General features: G+C 48.0%; 1 long non-coding RNA gene across 1 annotated transcript; it reads left to right on the top strand.

Annotated features, from left to right (window-relative positions):
• Positions 1–734: 734 nt before the first annotated feature.
• On the top strand, positions 735–1,983 carry LOC306798230. The gene is made up of 3 exons (XR_013773302.1): positions 735–864; positions 1,064–1,122; positions 1,724–1,983. It is a non-coding gene; the product is annotated as an uncharacterized lncRNA (long non-coding RNA).
• Positions 1,984–8,134: the final 6,151 nt, after the last annotated feature.

The raw sequence follows: 8,134 nt of genomic DNA on the forward strand, positions 1-8,134 counted from the left end.
TTTCCTAACTAAAGTTTGAATTGCATTGTAAAGATAGACACTGGAACGGTTGACAGCTTTAACAAGAAAACTGTGACTGCAATCCTAGTGCAAACCATACATCTTGTGAGATCAAGTGGAATGCTCTGTACAGATGCCAAAAGAAGCTGAATGTTTAAAGCCTGGAGTTTTTTTATTAGTAGTTAATGGTGTATATTTAGCACTGAAAAGATCATTTGACAGCACATCAGTCTTGCCAGATACATGAGTAAAAGGAAATTCAAAAACCCTACATTTGTGTGGGGTCTTTTTCGTCTGAAATTTTAGGAGGAAACAACCTACTGAGTGCGAACTCTGCTGAACTAGATGGAAAGACTGCCATTGATTTCCATGGACTTCAGATCAACCAGAAGGAGAGAAAGCAAAATGCATGCTAGGATGTTTCCTTGGTTATTTGCCTGTCCTTTTAAATGCTATATGTGACATTTTAAAGTTCAGGTGTTAAAAAAGGAATGATAGCTTCATGAAGGGTTTGTCAGTGAACTGCAGAGTTTAGAAGGCTGTTAAAAATATGAATATAAATGTCTCTGTGCATATACACTACAGGGACAGAATTTAATTTAGCTGGAGCTGGTGGTACCTGACACTTTCTGCTATGAGAGCCTGTTTTCAGTTTTCTATAACTTTGCCAAGTTTTAACCATTCAGTGTCTACCTCACACTGAATATTTTGCATCTCTTGATTCCACCAGCAAGGTGATGAAAAGCTACCCAGTACTGCAGAATGGAGAAGGCAATCAGGAGATCTGGCCACAAGGGAGAGGGAGTAAGTGACAGTGAGAGAAGCATGCACATGGACAAAGGAGGGGACAAAGTGAAGTGGAAGGTAAATCAGACGGGGGCAGCCAGACATAAGAGAGAGTGATGGGCTGAGGTTAAGGGCTAGGCCAGCAGGAGAGGCAGCCTGGGAGAGAAACACAGGAAAGGTTGAGGAATAAAAGACCCCCAAAGCAATCTGAGCAGTAAATCCTTGAATCATGCATTCATCTTCTTTAGGTTTTTGGGTTTTTTTCTTTTTCCCCCAGGCTAAAGAAAATGATTTATGCAGCACCAAGCATAAGGGGGCCCCATTCTCCACTGGCTGGTAAGTATTGCTGTGAGGAACACAACGGCAGCAACAGCAAAGGCAGGAGATGCGTGTTGTCATTTCAAAAGCTCTGGGAATGACTCACTGGTCAGACTGCTCCCAAGAAGAAGTTGCTTGTTGCAACTGTTTCCTTTCTTTTCCTGTCAAGATTGCAGTTTTTATATTAATTTTCCAAGCAATAGGAAGAGGCTACAGGACTACAGAAGTAGGCAGTAAAGCTGAGAGAGCAAGGATAAGGATTTATGAACAAAGGCACCCAGTGAGGAGGGAGACAAAGCACAGATGAGGAATGAGAGCAAGTGAGGAGGTGCAGAGAGGGGAAGAACCACCAGATGGGGGGCAAAAAGCCACATCACAAAATCTCTCAGCATTTCTAATTGTTCCCCAATGTATGTGTATGGTACTTGTGCAAACAATTCTTCCCAGAGGTGCTTCATCTTCTGGGCAGAGGGATGGATGCATAGTCAGTTGGAAGGACAGATTCATTAGTAGATTATTAGATATTGGTATGTCAAAATATGTTCTCTGGTACACCACATCAGTAGAAATGCTTGAGGAAAGTCCCAGCTCCTGTGTTCTCTCACTCTCTACCTGCTAGGTTTAAAGCTTGATGTCCAGAAAGGCAGCACTCATTTCCTTGTCCTCTGACCCTGGGACTAGAAGCCAGCCCCACCTGAGGCACGATAAAAGTTTCCCATATTGAGGTCCACTGGCACATTGCACATAATTTCCATGGAGCTATTTACACAGAGTCTCACTCTTGAGCTGTGTCTGTGTGTGTCCCTGATCCACAGATTAATGGTAAGATTATGCTTGTGGTAGCTGCCAGGTTGCACTGCTGCTGGGAGACAGTGTGTAGGCAAGGAGGTGTCCCTCTTGCTCCAACTGCATGTACCCATCACAGGCATTTCTGCAAGGGAGGTTATTTTGGAAGTGCCAGGAATCACATGATTCCAGAACAAATGTCTCTAGGAGATGCTGCTCTTCCCACATCTCTTCCAAAGGGGAAAAAAAAAGGGAAAAGGTAAAGGGAGACTTCCAACCAGCCCCACTAGCTTTTGCAGATGAATTCTGATAACAAATTAAACCTTATTGCAGCATTGATTTTGTATGCAGGTTATACCAAGGTTTTGGACATGCCCCTGTTCATAGCTGCCTGGCAAGTAATTTGGAAAAAAAAAGAGAAACATGTGAAAATGCTACCCTGGACTTTCCAGTAGATGGGTTATTTGGAGTTTTGGCTGACCAGTTTTTGTGATGGATGTCACCCAGTCTTAATGGTACTGCCTCCGTGCCATGTCACAGTATAGAAAAAAAAAAAAGGTTTTGTTCTATTTTTTCCTGTTTCACACATATTCCCTAAACATTTGATAGGTCTTGGAGTGTGAGGGTTTTCCAAATGGCTGCAAAAGCCCTTCTGAGGCTAATTTATCCATGTGAATATTTACTTCCCATAAATGCCACCATCCCCCAATGGATGTAATAATCTGTTAGGCTGCCTTGCAGCACAGGACCCTAAGTGATGACTGAGAGGAGAGGAGAACATAAGGATGCATGAGTGGACTGGGGCAAGGAAGCCAAGCCAAGCCAAATAGGATGACTGCTGTGGTTTAAACATCCTCCAGCAGAAAAGAGGTTATGGCTTCTCCTGTTGTCTGACTCTTCCTTTCACAGTCTGGTAACTACAACAGCTACCACCGCCACCACCACCTTGGGAAGTAAATAAGGTCCAAAACACCAGCAGAGGGAATCAGTAGTTTTTATTCACTAAAATACGTGTTGTTAAAAAAAAAACAACAAAAAACAAAACAAAAAGCAAAAAAAAAAAAAGCTGTAGTCACACAGCTGTAGTCTGGTCTCCCACGTTTCAGCTGTTCCCTCTGTCCACAGGCAGAAGTAATGCGTCACTTTCTGAATTGTCTCTTTAAAGCAAAAACAAGAGCCCAAATCAGTTAATCAGCAGCACAGTGCAGCCGAAGGGCACGGCGGGCTGTGCTGCAGCCGGCAGGCACGGCCCGGCCCCAGGAGTGCCGCAGGTAGGGGCGGCGGGGCGCAGGGCTGCTCGCAGCGCGCAGTGTCCCGGCCCAGGGAGGGTCTGTCTGCCCTGCCCGGGCAGCTCCCGGCGCTGGGGCTCTGCTGGATGCAGCAGGCTCCGAGCACGGCAGCTTCGAGCAGCCTGCGGGGCCCCGGCGCCACGGCCCGGCCGCGGACAGGGCAGGAAAGTGCTGCGTTCCCCGGCAAGACGCACAGGATTTCCTGCAGCGGGTCAAGAAAACATACCTTCCCATTGTCCCCGCCATGTCACGGGGAGTCCTTGTGCTCCGCTGGGGACAATGTCAGCTCCTACCCTGGCAACCAAGGAAAACAAGGCCGGTTGTTTGGCATTTGACGCGAAGCTGCCGCCCGCCTCCCTCACCAGACAGGCCTGGCACCGGCAAGGACGGCCGCCCTCACGGCCACTAATGAGCCTCCCTCCCTGGCCGTTGGTTGGCCCCGGAGGTGGAAAATCTGTGGCAGCCCAAGGGGAAAAAAAAAAAAACCCAACAAAATCTCAACTTAAGACAAACAACTGTTTGTGGGGGAGGCGGCGAGGAGCGGACAACCAGCAGCCCTTCGGAGCGCGGAGCTGGCTCCTGCCCTGGGCCAGGAGCTGGGCTGGGCGGGCAGCGGGAGCCCGGGCGGTGTCCGGCCGGGGCCGTGCCCGGCGGTGCCCGGAGCGGTGTCCAGGCGGGAAGGGCTGTCCCACGGGCTCAGGGCTGGCGCAGGAGGCCGTGCCCACCCTGCAGCGTGCTGGGGCGGGCCCAGCGCCCGCTGCTCTGCGGGCAAGCTGCAGGGTGGGCTTCCTGCTTGGTGCTCAGTGTATTATTCACTGTTGCTGTTGCCTTTTGCCTCCTCTGAAAATCACTTTATCGTTCAAATATCAGCCGCAGAGACGAAACGGCTGCCTTATGTTCGTGCAAACAGGACTCAGTCTTTTCATGGGCGCGGGATGCACAGGAAGGGATGTGCCATGCTGGAGGCCGGGAGGTGGCACGGCCCCGCGCCCGTCGCTGCAGCCTGGCTCCTGCAAACCCCGGGAACAGAGGGCAGCGAAGGCTCAACTTCGATACTGGGCTGGCACATCTCCAGGGTTAAAGGCGCTATTTGCTTCCTGCAATGCTTTCGTGAACCTGGTTTTTTGCTTTTTGCCGTAACACCCAACCAGCAAGTGCAGGATGAGACAGAGCACCCTGGAAGGCAGTGGCAAGGATTATAAGAAACTGACCATTTTACAGAAACTTAAAGGAAAGAAATCACCACTCTGACCCTTTAAAATAAGGTAATCTTAAAGTGTACATGGAAAACGTGTAAATCAGCTTGGTGTTAACAGCAATGTGGGTACACACAACCAAATATGTAAGACTTTACCTCTGAGCTCAAAGTGGTGTTTCAGTTTCTGGCAAAATACACATTTCACCCCTCTTTGCAAAAAGTCGGTCTGTCCTATGTTTCAGTGCCCCCTAGAATACCAAAACTGTTGTTTGACTAGTACAAGTTATTTGCTTGGGTACGGATTATTAATAAGCTCCAGCATAATGGGAAGGTGGAAATACTTAAAAAAAAGCCCTAGAGATAGAAGCACATATAAGCCAGGCTCTTAGGCTTCAGAAGTGCCCCTGCCACTAAACCAGGTGCAGGCTCAAAATGCTATGAAATACAGCTGTGTCTAGAAGCAGTGTTACTGTACGGCAAGATCCTCAGAGGGTATCACATAGAAGGCTGCCCATTTAAAGAAGGAGAAAAAGACATATGTAAAGAGGTTTTACTGTTAGATTAAAAAATCCTCAAACAGTTGAAAAGTGTTTGTCCAAGAAGGGGGAACATGTGTCTTTAAATTTATCATAGATAAATGAGCAGAGAGAATAGCAGCCAAGATTTCCTTGTCTGAAAGGCTGAAGCTAATACTGTCATCTGTGGTTAAGACCCATTTGTCAAACAGAGTATGCTGAGAAAAAGGAAAACCAAGTCTGCCTTCCCTTTTTAATTTGACTTAATTAGCCATAATTCCCCTTACTGAAAGAAAGGCATTTTCAATTGCAGGACACATTTCTGTGCCCTTACTTCTACTAATGCAAATACATAGCTCTGCATGCAGGGAAAGCAAAAGCCAGACAAATGTGCTGCAAAAACAAGATGCTCCACTACACTCACCTCCTTCCTTGGGAGAGGGGGACAGAACAAACAACACGTGGCAGATGTTAGCCACACAGTTCAGTGCCCTACTGGGAGGCATGCAAATACTATCGTGATACACAGGCTGGGAGAAGCTACATAGGAGAAAACAGGGCACTTGTTGTATGTATGTCAGATTTGCCCCTCCATAGCTAGGAGGAGGCATGCACTCATAGCACGGCACAGAGTACATAATGCAATTATAATTGGGTGCAATATGTTCACAGCGCTTAAAAAAACGCTGTCTTAAAAAACTGAGTGCCACGTTCAGATGGCTTAAATTCCCCAAGAGCCCCTGTGCCTACTGCTTCCTACTGGCTGCTTCTGGTCCTTCAGCGGTGCCCAGCCAAGAGGAAACTTCAGGGCACAGATGGAGTTCAGGCTAGACAGTCCATAACCTTCACTGGATCCCGCTGGCATCCTGTGGTGCGAAACCTGCATCCCAGAATTACTTGGAGCAGTTGTCCTCCCGAACCTGATGAGCACACTTGCTTAAAATAGGCACTTGCAAAGGTGTGGCGGGGCCAGCCTTAGGGCTCACAGAATTGCTGAGGGGGACTGTGAGCCTCAGAATATCCTTGTAATTCATCTGTAATGTTAAACTTTAAATAACTGTCTTCCTCTTTCATTCCTTTTCTACCTCGGCTAAGAAATGTGACACGCACTGTGTAAAGGGACTGTCACCAGCTGTTAATAAGAAAGCAGCTTTAGCTTCTCTCCGCTTCTCTTGTTCACACGTAGACAGTGTTGCAAATCAGTGAAAACGGGTGTAGCCCCTCTGCTACCGCCACCACCACCTCCCACAAAGAGAGCAAGTGAGAAAGGGAAGAGGAAAGGTTGAAGAAACGGGCTGACCTACTTAGGTACTGCGAAGGACGAGCATGCAGGCTCTGAGTGCTGGGATGGCTGCGCGCGTTTGTTCTGGGCACCTACTGTTACCCTGGCATCCCTCCAAACAAATGGCTTTACACCCAATTCCAAAACAGCTCCTTCCTCCTCCTCTTCAAAATATGCCCTCCCCACCGTGCACGCTCTCCCTGTGATCCTTGCCGCCTTGGTTTTAAAACGGCCGCTTCCCTGAGCAGGCAGCCAGCCCCGGTCTTCTCACCCACCTGTTAATACCTGGCCTCCTGTTTGTCACATGGCAGCTCTGGGCTCTGGACCAGGAACCCCCCCTTGCTCCTGTGCCGCAGCCACTGCTTCCGGCATGGGCCACCTGTCCCTCCTGTCTCAGCTGAGAAAGGACAGGACCTAACTGCAGGGTAGGTGGCTGTCAGGGAGCGGACCCGGCTTGCAAGGAGTGGTTTCCAGAAGCAGGAAGGAGAGAGGAGGCAGGTCTCCTTGCTCTCAGGAGCCCTGACTCAGACCCCTTCCCGTGTGTTGCATGCCGCCCCCTCTGCTCCGCTGGCTCTGAGCCCCTGAGTGGCATCACTCGAACCCTGCGAGTTAGCCAGCCTGAAAATTATACCCACTGGGATCTGGCCAGTTTGCAAAGCCTAATATCAGTGATTGCAAGGTGGGATCAACGCATTCAGGCGACACAAAGATTGCATTATAAACCCTTTTGGATTTAGATGGAAAATGATCCTTTTGCTCTTCAGACAGTATTTCTGGCAATTCAAAGCAGTCACAATTGCTTGTCAGAACAACCAAAAGTGCTTCCCTGGCAGCACGGCATATCTTACTGAGAGACTGGAAGAACCTTCTTTGGTTTCTATATAAAACACACTTATGACTCATATAGGACTCAGAAATTGTCTTAGTTAGAGATAAATGGGAAGATACACTGCAGATCCGGAGAGTGATGCTGGAGTCACAAAGCTGGAACTGTGATCAGAAGGCAAAATTCCCCAAAGTTTGGGGTCTTACAAACAGGGGTTCGTTTGCATTTACACACAAGCATTGCATTTGGCATTTCTTCTTTTCTTTTTCCTTCCCACTTTCTCACTGAATGTGTTCTGGAGTATAAGAGGCCTCATAATTCCTTTTATTTACCCCTGCTACCACTCTTTGTCTTTCTTCACACCAGTATTGTCTCAAAAGCAAGTAAAAGCAGTTCCACTGAGTGCCACAATTCCATGTCAGCTTCAGTCCTTTACCAAAGAGTATGTAATGATATTGTACAAACTGCAGTGAAAGATCATTAGTAAGGGTGACAAAATCAAACACTGAGAAACTAGAAAAAGCCATTGCTAAGCTGACTCATGGAGTTGCAGTTTGGCCCCTCTGTGAATGCACACGTTGCAGCATTCTTCAATTACATGAGCATAATCCTGCACCATTTGTCCCACAGAGCCCTGCCTCATCCAGCTCATGGAGCAGGCAGTGCTCAAGTAACAAGCAGCTACTTATACTGGGTCTGTGCTCAGTACAAGACCCCATGCTTTGTTCACTGAACACTGCTCAGACCCCAGTGAGATGATGGAGCAATTCCTTTCCTGAAGGCTCTGCTGTCCTATGAAGACAGGCTTAGAGAGTTGGGTCTGCTCAGCCTGGAGAAGAGAAGATCTGGGAGACCCTATAACATCTTTCCAGTACCTACAAGAAAGTTGGAGGGGAACTTTTTCACAAGGACAGGTAGTGATAGGACAAAGGAGAATGGCTTTAAACTGAAAGAGAGTAGGTTTAGATCAGATATGAGAAAGAAAATCTTTACTCTGAGTGTGATGAGGCACTGGAACAAGTTGCCCAGAGATTGTGGATGCCCCATCCTGGAAGTGTTCAAGGCCAGATTGGACAGGACTTTGAGCAATGTGGAAGGTGTCCCTGCCCATGGCAGAGGGGTTGGAACTCAGGA

This window comes from Erithacus rubecula, assembly GCF_903797595.1.
Source record: "Erithacus rubecula genome assembly, chromosome: 2".
Classification (NCBI taxonomy): Eukaryota; Metazoa; Chordata; class Aves; order Passeriformes; family Muscicapidae; genus Erithacus; species Erithacus rubecula.